The following is a 19,733-nucleotide window of genomic DNA, read 5'->3' on the forward strand; positions in this document are numbered from 1 at the left end:
GCCCAGAGGGGCCAGTGGTGACCAAGCTCACACGACACCGTGGGGGACCTGAGGTGACCCCCCTTCCCCTGGGGACCACAGTGATCCTCCAAAGCCTGGAGCTCAAGAGGGTGGTCCAGGCGAGGGGCACACTCTCATCTTCCATCGTGTGCCAGCCCATGTTCGAGTGCACGCCCAGCAGGTCTATTCACCTCTTGCTTCCTGTGAGGAGGAGCTGGGAGCCTGAGTTTTTCCAGAACCAAGAAACCCCAGAGAGACCTGGAGATGCAAGAAGAGCCAGGCTGGAATGAGCAAGTGCCAGGCCAGAGGATACCACCAGCAGTCAGAGGGCCCAGGGCCTGGGGCGGGCTGGTCATCACCAGACCCAGCCTGATGCCCCATGTGACCAGTCCCCGGGCCAGCAGCCTCCAGAGAAACCCCCAAGGTTTGGCTTCCCAAGGGCTTTTCTCATCAGCAGCCCAAGCCACTCAGCCCCCTGAGCCTGTGTCCACATCTGGAAAACAATGGCCATCCCCCATACCTAGGGTGGAGAGGAAGCTTCTGTGTGACTATAGGGTGGCCAAGAAGTCTGGAGTCATACAGAACCACATGAAATACAGTTTATTGACAGCATGTTACAATCCATGTAAAGTACTATTATTTATGTTTCGAAACTGCAGACACTCTGATTAACATGGCACACCAGCATGGGGGACTTCCGGCAGAAATTTTCAAGTAATAATTTATATTATATAAGCAATATAATAATTCTTATGGAGTGAAAGTCATTGCTTGTTCAGGGCTGGGTGCTATGGTATTTTATTCCCATAGTAAAACTATGAAGTGGAGACTTATTACATCCATTTTACAGATGGGCACATTGAGGCTGTCAGAGCAACAGAATTCTGGTCTCAGGCAGTCTGACTCCAGAAACCTCTCTCATATCGCTAAGCTGCTTCTAGGGTGATGATACAAATTTATCGCCCAGAGCAGGAACCAAATGAAGGATGGATGGAACACAATAAGAGACATAAACCAAGATGGTCCCAGCCAACCACTCTCTCTAGCTGTCCCCACACCCTCCCCAACCCCACCGCCAAGGTGGATGTGGAATTTTAGTTCCCTGACCAGGGATAGACCCCGTGCCCCCTGCAGTGAAAGTGCAGAGTCTTAACCACTGGACCACCAGGGAAGTCCCTCTCCAGCTGTTATTAATTGAACGTTAACTATATACCAGGGACTGGCTCCACAAAGCAATCCTGTGTGGACAGACAGTCCAGGGGTGTCTTGTTCAAGAACTTCTGCCCGCAGAACCAGCAAACCAGCCAGGCTCCTAAGCCAATGCCATCCTCCTTGTGTCTACCTCTTGTGTTCACCTAAGGCCCCATAGCCGAACATCCAGGAGGGGCCCAGGACTTCTGGGTCAGGGAGTAAGTGAGTCAGGGCAGTCCAAGGACTGGTCACGGATCCCCAGCTCCACACTCCAGGCATGCAGGTTGCAGACAGTCCTTCTCTCCCCAGAGGAGGTTTATTCCATGTTACATCCTCTCCCTTCCTTCCTCCACCCACGGACACCAGATGGGAGCAGAACGGCCAGAACCACGTGGCCCCAGGAAAGCTGACTGTCCTGAAGGCATTATTGGCACACAGGGGTAAGAATTGGCCAGGTCTCCCCAAGCTTCTGGGCTGGTTTGAAGATAAAGACAAAGATCCCCAGAGATGTACATGGGGATGGGGAAGAATTGCCATCACCTTGTTTATATTAATGCCTCATCTCACTCCACAAAGGATGTGTGGCCATTACATAAACACATGCCCAATAAGATACAATGAGTGTCTGAGGAAATCCGAAGGAAAAGAAGGATGGACAGGGCCACTGCATCAAGGGTTAGACACCATGTGTCGCTCAGAGCTTCCTAGCAGCCAAAGCAAAAAGGAGTAGCCCAGAGAATAAACCACAAATCAGACCCCAGACCTGCACCTGAATAGCTGGACTTCAACCCAGGCCACCAGCATCTCCATCCCGGAAGCCCGCTTGCTAAGTCACTTCAGTTGTGGTTGATTGTTTATGACCCATGGACTACAGTCCACCAGGCTTCTCTCTGTCCATCAGATTTCCCAGGCAAGAATACTGGAGTGAGTTGACATTTCCTTCACCAGGAGATCTTCCCAGCACAAGGATCGAACCCATGTCTCCTGCATAGGCAGGTGGATTTCAACTGCTAAGAAACACACAGTGCAGTGGTGATTTGGTAAGTTTGCAAAGGAGATGAGAGCCTTGAAGATGAGGAGCACACTGGCTGCCATTGGAAGCTGACAACAAGCAGTTGAAAAGATCATTGAAGCTGATCCTCTTCCAACTACACAAGAAGTTGCCGAAGAATGCAACGTCAACCATTCTAACAGAGGCCCGTACAAGTCTTCAAATTGGTGTTCTCTGTGAACCCCGACAGTGAAACTCTGCCCATATCACTTTCCTGCTTACGCCCCGTGACCTCATTCTCATTTAGGACAAAACTACCAAGCCTGCAAAGGGCTCTGAGGTCTGCTCCTGACCATGCCCACCTCACTACTGCCCACTGGCCCCCCGTCCCATTTCATCATCAGCATCCTGGGCATGAGTGTCTATGGCACTTATAGAAACAAGAATGTCACAGGTGTTAGGATGCAGGTGCCAGAACCAGGTATTGGGGCTCACTCAGCGCTGTCACTCACCCCCTGGGGCTGAGGGGCTCACGCCACCCTCCCTCCCCTCTGCATCCTCACCTTTGCCATGGCCTTGCTGGGGGAACAGGGAACAGGGGACTTCCCAAGTCCTCGTCTGCTTTGCTTGAATGCATGAGAGGCAGGCAGGACAGTGCAGCCCCTGCCTCATCGCCCCCTCTCCTCTCTCTCCGCCATCACCATCACTATTTTAATCCACGGTCTCCTTGCTCTCCCACCTCACCTCTGCCCCCTAGTGGCTGGAGCAGGTACTGTGGTTCCCACCTCACTGACACACCTGGGTCCTCACAGTACAGTCTGGGACACAGGCGGCCTGTGGCCACTGAGCAGACTTCACTCCACTCTCCTCTTGAGAGAACTCACTCATTCATTTATTCAACAAAAACCTACTGACACCAGGCACGTGTCAGGAACTGCACCAGGAGGAGGAGGTACAGAGGTGAACAGAAAGGATCCCTCCCTTCGTGGGGATTCTACCACCTGCAAGATGGACAACAGGTGTGGCTAGTAAGACACCAGGCCTGTTCACCACCTTGTTCCCTGCTGCCTTCCTCTCCTGATTTTTCCCCATCACATTTATCACCTGGTGTGTGGGCTTTCCTGATGACTCAGCTGGTAAAGAATCCTGCAGTGCAGGAGATAAAGGAGGCGCAGGTTCGATCCCTGGGTTGGGACTATCCGCTGGGGAGGGCATGGACACCCATTCCAGTATCTTTGACTGTAGAATTCCATGGACAGAGGAGTCTGGCAGGCTACAGTCCATGGGGTTGCGAAGGGTCGACTGCGTGCAAAGACATGACTGAGTACACACACGCACATGCGTGTGTTTGTGCCTGCATGCGCACAGACACACACACCCCTGCACAATCACTTGTTTGCCTGCTGCTCACAGTCACCTCCCTAATTGGAAGGCAGGGTCTGCTTTGACATCTGGTTTTCAGCCAAACCCCTGGTGTCCAGAACACATGAGGCAAGAACCCACGTGCTGAAGGCAATCTTTCCAGACACGAGGATGGATTGACAGAACCCAGCACCTTCTCAGGGAGCTGGGGGAACGTGGGGGTGACTGTAAACAGCCGGCTATGAAAGGCTGCTCTGAGCAGGGCTATTGGAGCAAAAGCCTGGATGAGAGGGAGCCAGCAGGGTAGATGGGAGTGGAGCAGGGTAGAGGGTCCCAGGCAGAGGAGTGAGCTCAAGGGCTTAGAGGAAGAGCTCGGTGGGGGAGGGCTGTGGATGGGCTGGGGAGGCAGGCAGAGGCTTGAGCTGATTCAAAACCCAGCAAGAGCCTCTGGGGTTCTTCAGCTCAAACAACTGGATTTGTTCATTTATCAAATATCCAGTGTGTGTGACCAGGAAGACACCTTAGTCTGAGTGACTCCTTGCGGTGGTGGGGTAGGGGGAGACGTCCTGCTGTCATGGGAGGAGTAAAGACCCCTGTGCTCTGGTGGGGACCCCCTCCAGAGGTCTGAAGGTTGTGCCTCCACCTCCCTCTCTCCCTGCCTGCCCCCAGGTGAGGGCTAGGCCAGGTGAGGGCTGTGACTTACAATCCAAGGTCAGAAACTTCAGAAGAGATGAGCAGTCAGTGAAGGAACCGCTTACAAGCCACCCGAGGGCATGAATCTGTCACTGATGGTGTGTCTGGAGGTCCAAGTGAGCAAAAGTGGGGTGGTCCTCCTGGGCACTGTGTGGCCCTCTCACACTGGCAGGTGGGAGTGAATGTGGGCAAGTGTGGATCTAGGAGAGGGTGTGTATATGTGTGAGCCTTTATGGGCACCCGTACACGTGTATCACACAGAGAAGAGAGGCTGGGGGACTCCTCCCCAGCCCACTAATTTGCTCAGCATCCCTGGAGCTGCTGGGGAGCCTCCTTCCCACATCAGAGAGGATTCCTGGAGGTGCGGACACACTAGTAGGCTCTGAATAGTGCAGTGACACTCAGTTCCAGGGGCACCTCTGCCACCTGCGAGGCATTAGCAGTTAATTAATGAAAACTGTCTTCCCACATCTGCTGAGGAAGCACAGCCTGCAGCAACAGGGCGGGGGCGGGGCTCACAGGCCCCCACGTGATGGATGGGGCAGGTGCCCTGCCCCGAGCTGAAGGGGCCGGCCCCAGCCCCTCCCTTCTCTGGTCCCTTGGACCAGCAGGCCACAACATTTTTGGCACCAGGGACCGGTTTCATGGAAGACAACTTTCCCACGGACCAGTGCAGGGGTGCAGAGGACGGTTTCAGGATGATTCAGGCACATCACATTCACTGAGTTTGTTGAGCAGGAGGCAGAGCTCAGGCAGTAATGCGAGCAGTGGGGAGCAGCTGCAAATAAAGATGAAGCTTCTCTCATTCACCTGCCGCTCGCCTCCTGCTGTGAGGCCCACTTCCTAACAGGCCACAGAGCGCTAAGGGTCTGTGGCTCACAGGTTGGGCACAACTCCAATCTCCTCTCCCAGTTCCCTCTGAGGCTCACAGCAGGGGAGACACTTGTCCCCCAGGACCCAATGCCCATCAACCCCCATTGATAGATCCCACAAAGCTACAAGTCAGGCACTGCTAGAACAAGGCAGTGAAGGACACCAATTCCATGGCTAAGGAGCTTGTGGGCTAATTTCCATGTCTGTCTGTCTCAGGACCAGCTCCTTTATTCCTAATATTCCCTTCCATCCTAGCTCTGATCACAGTCAGATCTCATCTTGGGATATGCTGTTTATTGTTATCATCTATCTTTCCCATCAGAACAAATATAAGCTTTACGAGAATAGGAGCTGTGGCCATCTTGTTCATCATGGGTCCCTGGCATCTTCACAGGCAACTGGCACCCAGGAGGCACTCAAATAAACACCTGCTTGATCTGTGAATCTGGGAAGCAGAGCTGCCAGGGCTGGAGCCCCCGTCCTCCTGACTCCAAAGTCCTCCTCTTAGTGACATCAGGCATTTCGGCTTCCTTGTCTTCTATCCACTGACCTGTCCCTGTCTCCTTCTACTTCACCAGGTCACCTTCCCCAAAACACACTGGGAGGGAAGCTCCCCTCACTGGTTACCAGGTGCCATGTGCTGAGCTACTGGCCTCCCAGGGAAAACAGGCCCCCTCTGTATCAGGCAGTACTGAAACACAACCTTTTGCTTGTTTCCTTCATTCACTCATGAATTCATTCATCAAGCATCCGCTGAGGCCTGCTGTGTGCCAGGGCTGCTCTGAGTTTGAGACAGAGCTGTAAACACAACTGACACACTGTCTCGCTTGCATGAAGCTCACCTGCTTACGGACAAGGAAGAGAAGCAAGGAAACAGTGACTTCAGAGTGTGATGTGAGCTATGAAAGAAGCAAACAAGACGTGGGGATGTGGCTCAACAGTGTGGCCTCTGTTTCTTCAGTGAGTCCTTCCCTTCCCCAAAGAATCTGCCTGGCAATATGTAGTGCCCATATTATGTACACAAAGCACTGTGCCAGGTGTGAGGTGAAATAAAGAGATGCTGGACACTCCGCTGCCCTGATGGACTCACTGACTATGGAGGAACTCAAGATGTGCTGAATCACCAGGGAGAACCAAGACGGAGAATTACAATTGCAGAGGAAGCATCTCTTCCTGGCTGGACTGGGAAAACTCTGAGAAGGCTACCAGGGGTGGTGGTGACATCGGAGTTGGGCCTTGGAGGTTAACGAGGAGTTGAATAAAAGGTGCACACCCATAAAAGCATGATCGTATGTGGTGTCTGGTGCATAACAAAGAATGCAGGGGAGTACGATTTGATACCTCCAATCTCTGAGGTTCAGATGTCCCATAAAATCTCCACATATAAAACTGAGATCCACACAGAGATTCCATCTGTCTATGGTGCCAACTCATGAGCAACACACACCCACAAATACACAGACACAAAATTATCATCATTATCATCACCACTGACTATCAATAATAGGAAAATATAATCTCAAAGTAAGAAAATAATCTTTCTTGTTGCTATATCAGTAAATACATGGATAAATGAAAAAATAGCAAGTGTTGTCCTTAGTGTTTTTAATTTGCTGGCATGGGTCTGAGTACATGAATCTGAAAACCCTTAGGCTGGAGCTCTCCATTTCTGGATGGAGAGGATGGAGGGGTTCAGCCAAGAAGGGCCATGTGTTAGGCTGGAGCTCTCCATTTCTGGATGGAGAGGATGGAGGGGTTCAGCCAAGAAGGGCCAAGTGTGGCCACGATGGCGCCTTCAGGGCATGAGAATCACTTAGAGATCTGGTTCGAGACCAGCCACATGGAACGGCTGCAGAGAACATCAGTGCGGGCAGCAGCTTCAGGGAACGAGGCTGAAGGCCAGGAGGCCTGCTGAGAGAGGCCAGGCAGGGCGAGGGCCGTGGGACAGCAGGGAAGAGGGGGGTGGTCCAGGGAGTCACTGCAGCAGAGTCTTCACCAGATCTTGCTGAGAAAACAAGGGGCCAGTCACACAGGCAGGAGGCTCAGGAAAACCAGGGTTTGTCCTGTCGTCACTGTCGTCAGCAACAGCAGCATCTGTTGGGCACCTGCTGCTTGACAAGCTGTGTTTTGAACACCTGACATGGATCAGCTCATCCTGTTCCCACTGAGACCTGAGAAGGCAGGTTGCTATCTTCATCACTCACATTATAGTAAAGAAAATGGAAGCAGGGATGAGAAACAACTTTCCCAGGTCACGCAGCTAAAGTGATAGAGTGGGCTTGGAAATCAGGACACCTGCTCTGAAAGCCCTCGTCCTAACCCCAATGTCAGACCACATGGACCAGATAACAGTGCTGTTACCTGGGATACGGGATGGAGAAGAAGCAGATCTGGAGCAGAGAGCATCATTAAAGCAATGTACATGAAAATCATGGCATTTAGGGTGTAAAGACCAATAACTTGTGTCCAGGCTGCAAGAGATGTGGCTTTATGGCTGCTGTCTATTAAGAAAGTGCTGGGTGCTTTCATAGACCCACCATCTGGATGGCTCTGAAGGTCCAAAGCCAAATTCACGAAATGGATTTGAAGTTGCCCCAGTATAGAACTATTCTTGGTTTGACCATCTCCCATCCTCCTGGAAAGTTCTGGAGTATCGATCCAAGAGCAGGATATGTTAGGGAGGTACTGATAAACCTAAGAATAACTGGGCCACATGTGGACAGCTTCCAGGAAGCAGTGAGACCACACCCCCAGGGTCATGCTGCTCAAAATGCAGGAAGAAGCTGGTTGTTGAGTGGGGCAGGGGAGCAGGGATTAGGAAGAATGAATTTACTTAAAGCAGGAGGGTGGGTGGGAGGAGGAAGAATTCCTGAAGGCCTGTGGCTCAACTCTGTGGACATTTCTCTACAGTTCTGTTAGTGTATCCATCAGAACCTGTGAACAGTGACAGCCCCCTGCGAAGGAAAAACTGCCGCCTTCCAGCTGGGAGGGAACAGGGACCCCCACAGCAGGTGCTCAGCACAGCAGCGGGTGCAGGAGCAAATGAATGAAGAAGAGAATGAATGAATGAGAAATGGATCCTGGGATACAAAAACTGAAACGGAATCAGAATGCAGGTCAACAGCACTAAACAGAAACCTGAGCCCCTCTGTGCCCCTTTACAGCGGCAGATAACTGTTATTCCTGAGCAACTTCCCGGCCGCATGCTGGCCCATCATTTTCCCTGGCTGCCACCTAAGCAGACAGCACCTCCTTTCTCTCCCTCCCTCATTAGTCGAGGTGCTAAGGAACATACAGAGGAAACACAAGGCCCTGGCTGAGCTTAGAGTGAATAACCGGTCCCTGGAATACTGCGAATTAAACAAGTGCTTCATCATAGAACATATCTTGGCATGCTCAAAGGAAGGCCATCAAACTCTTCTGGGTGTTCAATCCAAAGAAACAATCCCAGGAGGTGGGAACATCTTCTGCTCTATTTTACGTTTAGGAAGCAGAGGCTACGAGAGGCCCGTGTGGAAAGTCACACAGCTGGGAAGTAGTAAGTCTGGCACCAGATGCCAGGTTCTCTGACCCAAAGCTCCCCATCTGGGCATGACACTGTGTTGCCCAAAGCATCTCCCATGGAACCCTAGTAGTGGCAATGCTTTGTGAATGAAGACACTTGGGAAAACACTATCTACACTGAAAGTCTTGCCTGAAGAGCCCCACCACATATAATCATAGTAAAGGCTCTGACAAGTCCTGCAATAAACAGTCTCATTCAACCACTTGGCCAGCTTCTCCTAAACAGAATGACCGGCCAATCCCTATTTGCACTTGCTGCCCAGACAGTGACAACCACACAAACTATCAAATGGAGCTTGAGCAATAAACCTGAGATTAAGCCCCTTGAATGTATTCTGCCCTAATGACAATTTATTTAGGGAGTTTAAAAGTCTTTTCCTCAATATCTGTTTCCAAAGGTAACGGGACTCACTAAGGTCTTAGCAGAGGTATCTAAATTTCCCAAGTCTCTAAGCCTCTTCCAGCTATCTCAGACCCCCTGCACAGCAATGATGCTGAAATTAATTCTAGATAAATGGGCATCATTCACGTCTCTGACACCAGTAGAAAAATCAAGACCTTATTAAAGTGGCTTCTTTTTTTCCCTCATATGCATCGTGGAAAAAACAGCACATCTAGCTAGAAAGCCCATCTGTTTAGCATCAACTCCATAATTCTGCCAATGGTGGCGGGTGTCTGCCAGACATATGGCCAATTCTCCAAGTGAAATCAGCTCAGATCTGTAAATCAAGTGGGTCCAAAAAGGCTCCACAGAGCTTAGAACCAGGAGTTGAAACATGAAGAGGACAGGGTCACGCAAGGGAAAAGGTGGGATCTGGAAAATCAGCTTTGTTGTCATTGGGCTTAGAAGGATGCTGCATGTGAGCAAACACTCATAAAAATGATTCTTCAAGAAGCCCAGAGACTTTGCAAAGCCTAAAAGCTGGTTTTAGAGGCATCCTCTTAAAGATCCTATTTTACAGAGTGGAGACAAATGAGTGTTTCAGAGAGAAGACATAAACAGTGAAATAAGACATCAGGAGAGTTTAGCATCGCAGGATAAATTTAGACAAAAACATCACCCAACATCTTCAAAGCCCAAGTTCCAACTCTGACTTTCCAAACCTCAAATGCAAGATGAAATTCTTAAATAATGTCAGTCAATGCTTAAGGATATACAAATGTTAATTTTAAAATATGCCTACTTTAGCATTTTTCACAGGAACTAAACAAGTTATAAATTCTGGGAAGATTCTGAACCAACAGATATCTATTTATATAGTGTGTCCCAAACCCAATTTTCCTTAGGTCAAGGATGAGCAAATATGCTCTGAAAAAGGCCAGATACTAAGTATCTTAGGCTCTGAGGGCCGGACAACCTGTCACGATGACTCAACTCTTCTGCTGTAGCATGAAAACATCAGTAGATGTTTGTAAATTAATAGGTGTGGCTATATTTAAATAAAACTTTATTTGCAAAAGCTGGTGACAGGAGGATTTGGTCCATGGGCTATTGCTTGTCAACTGCTGCCTTAAATGGTCCCTTTGGAAATGTCTTCAGGGAAAAAGTACTACAGGACACTCCTGTAGTAAAATAAAAAGAGAGAAAAGGAACATTTTCTGATCTGAACCTTTACCTTCTCTCCAGCCCACTCCTAACCTCCAGGCTCCAGGCCAGCATCACTCTGCCCACCTAACTCTGCAGCCTCCTCCCTGGTTCCCAGGCATCCACCAATCCTGCTCCCCTAAGCAAACAGGGCATTGCATCACTTCCCTGCTTCATGTCATAGCAGCTTCTAGAATGAAATACACAACCTCAGCTATGATCCCAGAGTCCTGGCCTCTGCTTATCTCACACACGCCATGCCCCACTGTGCTCTACTCCTGTCTCGTTCTGCTCCTCCCACCACAGGGCTGGCCAATCACTCTAACAGTAACATTTTCCCTGAAAAACTCCTATTCATTCCACATGGCCCCATTGCCTATCCTCACCTGTTAGGTCTCCTGTTATTTTTTCTACCATAGTCTTCAACACAATTTATAACTAGCTATTGATTTCATGTTCATTAGTTTAATGTCCATCATGGCTATTTGACCGTGAAAGCATGTAAATGAATCCAAGCTTGTCCTGTTCTCTGCACCAAAGGCCTGTAAATCAAGAGACGAGTTGTTGGAGTAAGGACTAGCAACTTATTCAGAAAGCTGGCAAACCGAGAAGATGGTAGACTCGTGTGCCAAAGAGCCATCTCGCCCGAGTTGGACTTCAGGCTTCGTGTGTGTGTGTGTGTATGTGTGTGTGTGTGTGTGTGTGTGTGTGTGTGTGTAATAAAGTTTTATTAAAGTATAAAGGAGACAGAAAAAGCTTCTGACATAGGCATCAGAAGAGGGCAGAAAGAGTACCCTTCAGGCTTCTTTACTTAAAGGGGAGGGAGTAAAGTCAAGCACTTTCTGGTTCCCATCAGTTTCTGGAGGGAAATGTACCAATTTCTTCCTTCCTGCAGTCACTCATAGGTAGGTCTAGTCAGGAGGTTTCCTGGGAGCAAAAGGCATTTAGCCTAATGCTCATTATCTGGGAGGCAGGGTTTCCAGAGATGGGCCATTATGCATCATTTTAAGCTTATAGGCAGCATCCCTTCAGTGATGAACTTGTAACAGAATACAAAGATTCTTCCCTATTACAAGCAGAGACTAAATGTGTCCTGTATAATTGCCTCCCTATGCCCCAAACAGTCCAGGTGGGTCCAGCAGGTACTTGAGAGAAGCTGAAGATTTCTTTTTTTCTGTGCTCAAGTTCACAGCCCTTGCCCATGGGGACCTGTCCAGGAACATCTGAAGGCTATAATCCTACCAGAATGAGGCATGGTTCTCAGGATTTACCAAGTAGAGTTCCCTGGCAAATCTGATGAGGTTTCCTGCTATACTGTTAATATGTTTCTGCAGCTGCTTACCGAGAACTTTTACCCAAGAGCCAACGATGCGATGCTTGAACACCTACAAGTGTCTGCATGCCTGTTGTCACCATGGCCCCTGCTTATCCCCGGGTCCTGGTGACTGTCATGGAAGCGACAGAACGAGAGGGAGACAATAGACAAGCCGGAAGCCATACCACGCATGCTTTCTGGGAACAAGCATCAGCTGGTGATGGGCCTGTCCTGGAAACCTGCCCCTGCAGGTGACATCTGTCTGCCCAGACTGTCCCTAAGGGCTTCCTGCTGCTGTTGGACGACAGCCCCCTCTGGCACCCCCAGCAAGGGCTAGCCCTGGTGGCCCCATTCGCAGCCACCGTTTCCTGACATTCTGGGCCACCAGAGAGTCACTCTGGGTAGGGGCTTCAGCCAGTTCTGTCCACTCCTCACCACACCCACACTGGACGGACACACTTACACCACAGTCCACTTTCCTGAGCGTCTCCACCATACCTGAGACCCAGCCCCTGCCCATCCAGGCCCAGGGGCTAGAGATGAGGGAGGGGACAGTCAGGTAAATGGACAATTAGGACAGTGGGCTTTACCACTCCACCCTCCCCTGCCACCCACCCCAGTCCTGGTCAACCCCATCACTCCCAGGTTCCTGCAATGTCTTCCCTGGGTCATGTCCCCTGACACCCACTTCTCCCTGCCTAAACTCCTCCCATGGCTTCCATTTGCGACTGGAATAAAATCCCACATGGTTCCTCACGCCCCCTGACCCCTCCTCTCACCACCAGCTCTGGCCCTGGGGGTCATCAGCTTCCCCTCACACCTTCCCACCTCCGGACCCCTGCACTTGGCGGCCCTTGAAGGACCCCTCTCCCTCCTACCTTTGCAAAGAGCTGCCTCCTTCTGATCTCCCAGATCTTGGTACCACAGTCTCCTCCACGGGGAGGTGCATTGAGCCTTGGCAAGACCAAGCCCAGGCCCAGCACACCTCACCCCAGCAGGGCACACTCCCCCCAGTCCCCAATATGAGCTGATCTCCCAGCCTCTGCCCACTGGGGAGATGCAGGCCTGGCTACAGGGGGCTCCTGAAATACTCCAGAAGCAATCAGTGAATAGACTGATGATGGACGAGGCACTGTGACCAAGAGTGAGACAGGACTCTGTGGGCAGAAAAAGGACTGGTCTCTGGACTCAGGGAAGACTTCCTGGGAGACTGAGGACACCTGAAGTAAGCTTTGAAGCATGAGTAGGAGTTCAGTGAGTGCTAATAAATACCAAAAAAAAAAAAAAAGGTAATATTCCATCATATGAATCGAGTTTTGTTTCTTCATTCATCCCCTGATGGCCATTTGGGTGGTTTCCACCTTACAGTGGTGATGAATAGTGATGCTATGAGTATTCATGTACAAGTTTCGTTTGAACAACTATTTTCAATTCTTTTAGGTATATACCTAGGAATGGAATTGCTGGATCCTATGGGCTACCCTGGTGACTCAGACAATAAAGAATCCACCTACCAACGCAGGAGACATAAGAGACAAAGATGTGGGTTCAATCCCTGGATTGGGAAGATTCCCTGGAGGCGGGCATGGCAACCCACTCCAGTATTCTTGCCTGGAGAATCCCATGGACACAGGCACCTGGTGGGCTACAGACCACAGGATCGCAAAGGGTCATACAAGACTGAAGGACTTAGCATGCAGCCACACACAGTAGCTTTAAGCATCACCTAAAAAAAAATTTGAAGTACAGTTGGTTTACAATGTGTTAGTTTCAGGTGTGCACCAAAGTGATTCAGTGATATCCTCATTGTTGTTTACTCACTAAGTGGTGTCCAGCTCTTTTGCAAATCTATGAACTATAGCTCACCATGGAGAGGCTCTTCTGTCCATGGAATTCTCCAGGCAAGAATACTGGAGTGGGTTGCCATTTCCTTCTCCAGGGGATCTTCCCAACCCAGGGATCGAACCCTCATCTCCTGTACTACAGACAGATTCTTTACCACTGAGCTACTGGGGCTTCCCATATATCCTTTAGAGGTTATTACGAAATACTGACCTGTGCTATACAGCAGGTCCTCATTGTCTATTTTATATTAAATATGTATATTTAATTGTTTATTTATATTAAATATATCTAATCTATTTATATTAAATATGTTAGTATGTGTCTGCTAATCCCAAACTCCTATTTATCCCTCTGCCCGCCCCACTTCCCTCTTTGGTACAGGTCCACTTTTTGAGGAAGTGCCAGTCTGCACTACATGGGGGCTGCACTGCTTCCATCTGCAGCAGAAATGAAACACTGGCACACCCTACTACAGGGATGAGCACGGGAAACACGAAGCCAGTCACCAAAGACCACACACCACCTGAGTCCATCGACATGAAACGCCCAGGAGAAGTAAATCCACGGGGACAGAATATAAACAAATTCATGGCTGTCAGGGCTGAGGGTAGAAAGGAAGGGGCATGAAATGGGTCTAGAGTTTCCATTTAGTGCTTAAAAGTTCTGGAATGAGAGAGTGGGGATGGCTATGCAACAATGTGACGTGTATCCTTTACAATGGCTAAAAAATGTCCAATGTTATGTCATGGGCCTTTCACCTCAATTACAAAACCCCAGAAAGCATGCCCTGACCCCACAGAGCTCCCTGACATGTCCTGCAGCCAGGGACAGACCTGCCAAGCCCACCCAGCAGAGCAGTGGTTTCTGGGCAGAGCGAAGAGCAGAGGGTTATGTGGTTTCCTGCCCACATCTGAGTGGGGCCTGGCCTCGTGCCGAGGAAGCCCGGTGTCCCCAGGAGTAAGTGATGCGGTTATTCCAGCCCTAGCAGGTCTGCACCGGGCAGAGCAGCCTTCCAGGGACTTCTGTCGACTCGCTTCCTGGCTGCCTCCAGGCCTGGCCATCGTTCACACATGTTAATCCAGCTCTTTGTAGAATCAGGACCCTGGGGTTCTTCTGAACCCCAGGGTTCTTGGGGTTCTTGTACAGCCTGTTTGGCCAGTATGCCAAACAATAACCCACACACACATTAGGGCTGGGATTCACACAGTAAGAGAGCCGTAAAAGCAAAAAGCCTCATTCAATGTGCAAACTTCACAATCTCCCTAAATTAAAAACTCATTCAGGATCACTCATTTCAAAGTGTTCTGACTGCAGGGACTGTAAGTTGGGCTCAAGCCCTTGCCATGTAGAGGCAAGACCCTATCTGACAATCAAAACCACTCTCCCCTGGAGAAGGAAATGGCAGTCCACTCCAGTATTCTTGCCTGGAGAATCCCACGGAGAGAGGAACCTGGCAGGTTACAGGCTATGAGGCTGCAAAGAGTCAGACACGACTGAAGCTATTTAGAACACACACATAGGAGAGCTCTACAGGATCATGTGATGGGGGACTAGACAAATCTCCCAGAGGAGATTATCCAGACCAGATGAGAAGGATGAGCTAGGCTGGGGAATTTCATCCAGGGGAAAAAAATGTGCAAACCTCCCTGGAAAGAGGCAGCTTGGTCTATTCACAGTCATGCCGTCCTCTGAACATCTTCACTGCCCATTCATCTTACCAGCATTAATATCAGGAACAACGGGGATGGCAAGAGGCCCGGAGTGTTCTCCCCATGGCGTCTGGTCCTGCCTCCTCTCCACCTCATCACTTACCACCCTGACCAGACTGGCCGCAACTTTGTTCTGCAGGGTCTTTTTTTTTTTTTTTGCTTCAAGCATTTTACCCGGGTTTTCATTTAGAAACCCTTCTCCTGGCCTGGCCAACTCCTGTTCTGGGCCACAGTTTTAATTTTACCTCCTACAAAAGCCATTCACAGCTCACAAGTGGGGGCTCTGCCCTGTGCACCTTCAGCCCCTGCATCATCACCCACCATCATCATCTCTCACACACAGCATCTGAACTGCTGTTTCTTTGGCTCTCTGGCTGGAATGACTAAAGCAAGGCAGAGAGACATGTGGGCCTTGCCCACTCACACCAATCAGGCCAGAATCCCACACAAAGTCACTCCTCAGGAAGGGCCTTTGACGTGACGGCAGCCGATGCGGGTTTATCCTACAAAGCACAGTGTGGCATTTCAACGCTCAGGTTCCAGGAGCCAGAATGGACTGGGTGTGCAGGCACCCAGCTTTTATTAGCTGTTGAGATTTGAACAGGGTACTTCACCTCTCCGATACTTGGGTTCCTGACATCCATGACATGGGCATGACGTTAGTACCTACTGCAAAGGGTTTTGGGAGCATTAGATGAGTTCATGAGCTCATGTAGTAGGTACATTAGTACCTATTGCAAAGGGTTTTGGGAGCATTAGATGAGTTCATGCGTGTGGATGGCTTAACATGGTACCCGGCACACAGCAAGGTTTAATCAACGTCACCTCCCATCACCGCCTTTCTCTGCCATCCGTTTTCTAGGCTCCTTGGGCGTCCTGGATCACAGTCTCAGGGAACACAGCAGGCACTCAGTAAACACCTGATGGATGAGTGAAGATACCTCAGAGAACCTGGCCTAAATCTCACGATTTTCAAGGGGATCATCAAAAGCACTTTTACCAAATCTTTCGATTTCAACAGAATGGGTATTCCCTTCTAAGAGCAAAATACCAAAGACAAATGAAAACAAGATTACTGGCTCCTTTTGGAGTCTGCACGGGCTGGGTTGGAAGCTTTTAGGAGAAGTGGCCGTTATGGCAGGACACTTAAGATGCCTGGAAGAACAATTCTTTTTAAAGACCTGGAGGGAAAACGAACAGCAAACAAAACGGGGAAGAACCAGACTCCTGAGGTCAAAGGAAGGTAGAAAACTCTGTGTGGCTCACCCTCCCTGAGAACTCAGGCTGAGCAAGGAAGACCAGCCCAAATGCACAAACACGGGGACCATCAAACATGATGGCAGCGTGCCGAATGGATGCAGGCAGCTGTGCGTCACCAGCATTACTGGACCGCTGCAATACTGGGCCCTCAAAAGCAAAAGGGGACAGGAACCGGGAGACATGAGATGTCGTGGCCTCCACCTGACTTAGGCTCCACACACCTGTCCGTGTGAGCCCCTGGGCTCCTTGTGGGGGGCTCTAATGTTTACTGATACGTGCGTGCACCCAGCATGGCAGCTCCACTCTGTGTCGGCCTGCCCCAAGGAAATGGTCAGATGCACTGCCTCCCATGGCACCTTGGTGGTGCTGCCTCTTCCTCATTGGATGACCCCACCCCACCCCAGCGTAAGTGTGCCTTTCTTCCACACTCACCGCCTGCCTCCTGGGAGAGAGCTGGGGGCTGCGGGGACAGTGAGACCTGTAAGCACAGGGCTCCCGCCTTCTAGGAGCTCACAGTCCCGTCTGACATCCTGGAAGGAGCCTGGGCTCCAGAGGCAGGAGGGGCGGGCGGCTCCATGTCACACTGGCCCCATGACTGCAGGCAGGTTCCAATCCTCTCCAGGTCTCCCAGGGATGCTTGATGGTGACATGTGACAATGCTGATGTCAACATCAGTCACTCTTGTGATGGGCCTGTAAAGCAGCCAGCTTCTAAGAAACATGCATGGGCAAGCCTGGCAAATCCCCCAAAGCCTATTTAAAGCCCCCCACATTGAGGCTCAGTTGGGGACTGCTGGTCTGATTCGTCCACGTCTCTCAGGGAGGTGGGCTGACAGGCTCTACTACTCCATCCCGCACAGTAAAAGCATGAAATCCAGTCAAAATGCCCAAGAATCTGTCAAACTTGAAATTTACCTCAGGAAGAAAAACAAAAGGCAGGAAATCCCTTTATGGAAAAACCACAAATAAGAGAGAGAGAGTGGGGACTCCCTGGTGCTCCAGTAACTAGGACTCTGAGCTCTCAATGCAGGGGGCCTGGGTTCAACTCCTGGTTAGGGAACTAGATCCCACAAGGCACAACTAAGACCCAGTATAGCCAAAGAAATAAATACATAAATATTAAAAAAAAAAGAGAGAGAGAGAGAGAGAATGAATTTTACCCGTCTGCTGCCTGTCAGCACCACAGCCTTGGGGGAAGTCTGTTATTAATATATTTATCTGGTATTACTGGATGAGATGGTTGGATGGCATCACCAGTTCCATGGACATGAACTTGGGCAAACTCTGGGAGATGGTGAAGGACAGAGGAGCCTGGCATGCTGCAGTCCACGGGGTCACAAAGAGTCAGACATGACTTGCAACTGAACAACAACAACTGGTATTACCAAGGGCTACGAACTAATTTATTTTTTTAAAAAAACCCTCATCCAACTAGACACTTGGCCACATTAAGTTTTCATGAGATATGATGGCTTCTTATCTAGATAAGGAACATCCCTTGCAGATGAGATTCCCGCCACCTGGAGAGCAGGGAGGTTTTCAGTGACAAGAGGAAGCCACGTGTAGGGTGACCACAATGATGTAAACATTAACAGTCAATCACAACACACAGCAGAACCAAGGCTGAAATAACCTGACGGCCTTTTGAAAATCCAGAGCCAGGCAAAGAGTTGATTTGCATATTCCTCCGGTTTAATTTGCTGTAGATTAGATTGAGCCAATCGAAATTGCCCAAATCCGGCTGTTGCTGACCTACAAAAATGGCAGTTTCATACAGACTAGCCTAATAGAAATTAAAATTAGATCTTATTCTGTAAATGAACAAAGACGGAAGAGGATGAGAACTATCTGCGGGAGAGTTTTCTCTCCATCAGCAAGAGGGGCCATCCACTATCACTGACTGTCCTTTGCTTGTACTCTCGCACACAAGGAGAGATTCCTGCAGCAAATCCAGGCAGGCAGAGCCAGAGATTCTGGGGCTGGGGTCCCACTGACGCTCAGCCACAAATACAGCATCCACATATCCCCTCCCCAATGGGACTGACAGAAATGTCAGGCAGCAAGAAGCATTTTGTCAAGGGTCACTCATAGCCTCACAGCAGCCAAGAGGGGAACCAGGTGGCCTTGGACAGCATTCCATGAGCAGGGGAGACTACGCTGCCTGGCCCTCAGGCTTCGCGGAGGCTGTCTCAAACCTTCCAAGTGACTAAGTGCTTGGAGGAAAAACAGAAGAAGTATGTTTTTGTTCTTGGCCATATAACTTCTGATGCCTGGGAAGTTGGGAAGATCCCCTGAAGAAGGAAATGGCAACATGCTCCAGCATTCTTTCCTGGAAAATTCCAGGAACAGAGAAGCTTGGAGGACTACAGTCCATGGGGTTGCAAAAAGTCAGACACGACGGAGCACACACCTAACTTCTAGGTTGTCCCAGCCACCAAGCATCTAAGAACACATGAAGATACTGCCAACCCAGGTTACTTACCACTTGGGACCTTTCCCCAAACCTGGAATGGGGAGCTCCACCAGGATGTGAAGTCACTGCCTAGGAGGAGACTGCCATCTACTTAACCCGGCTAAGTTGAAAGACTATAAATTGGACACATGTCAACTCAAAAGAGCTTCTTCAGATATTTGGGTGCCTTGAATTTTGGAAGTTTTCTTTAGGCTTTAAGAGAATATGACTCTGAAGGAATATTAAAAAAAACACACTTGAAAACACAATTATTTTTTTCCCAAAATCATTTTCTTCTCTAAAGAGGGGCAGATCCCAGATTACGGTTCCCATCAACATGGTTAAAAGCACAGGCTGGAATGTCAGTCTTCTTGGCATGAATTCAGCTTTCTGCTTCACGTCTGGCAAAGCCAAGGACAATTCACTTCATGAGGCCCTAGAACGTGACAGTTAAATGAGATAAAGCATTCCACACAGAGCCACAAATATGAAAGTTTCTATTACAAGCTCATCACTAAAGGCATGATGACTATAAGTTCAAACACAATGGTCTGTCTCTGGAACTTAAGCTAAAGTACCTTCATTTAGCCCACAGGAAACATTCTGAGCAGGCCCACCAGTGAATGGCTACAGAGAGGAAGAAATTAACATGGCCCCACGGGAGGATGACCAGAGGCTGACCGGAGCCTAACTAGAACCAGGAAGTGTTTGACTTTACTTCTTTCCCTTTGAGTATAAAAGAAGCCTGAATTCCAGCTCAGGCAAGATGGTTCTTTGGGACAGGAGTCCACCCTCTTCTCAGCCTGCTGGCTTTCTGAATAAAGTCACTATTCCTTGCCCCAACAACCTGTCTCTCAATTTACTGGCCTGTTGTGAGGCAACCAGTGTGAACTT

General features: G+C 49.6%; 1 protein-coding gene across 1 annotated transcript in view; it reads right to left on the reverse strand.

Annotated features, from left to right (window-relative positions):
• The window catches only part of PHACTR3 (phosphatase and actin regulator 3), a 206,961-nt gene that overhangs the window by 90,205 nt on the left and 97,023 nt on the right, over nucleotides 1-19,733 (reverse strand). The gene's annotated exons all lie outside the window — the stretch shown is intronic.

The sequence above is a fragment of the Ovis canadensis genome, chromosome 13 (genome assembly GCF_042477335.2).
Source record: "Ovis canadensis isolate MfBH-ARS-UI-01 breed Bighorn chromosome 13, ARS-UI_OviCan_v2, whole genome shotgun sequence".
Lineage (NCBI taxonomy): Eukaryota > Metazoa > Chordata > Mammalia > Artiodactyla > Bovidae > Ovis > Ovis canadensis.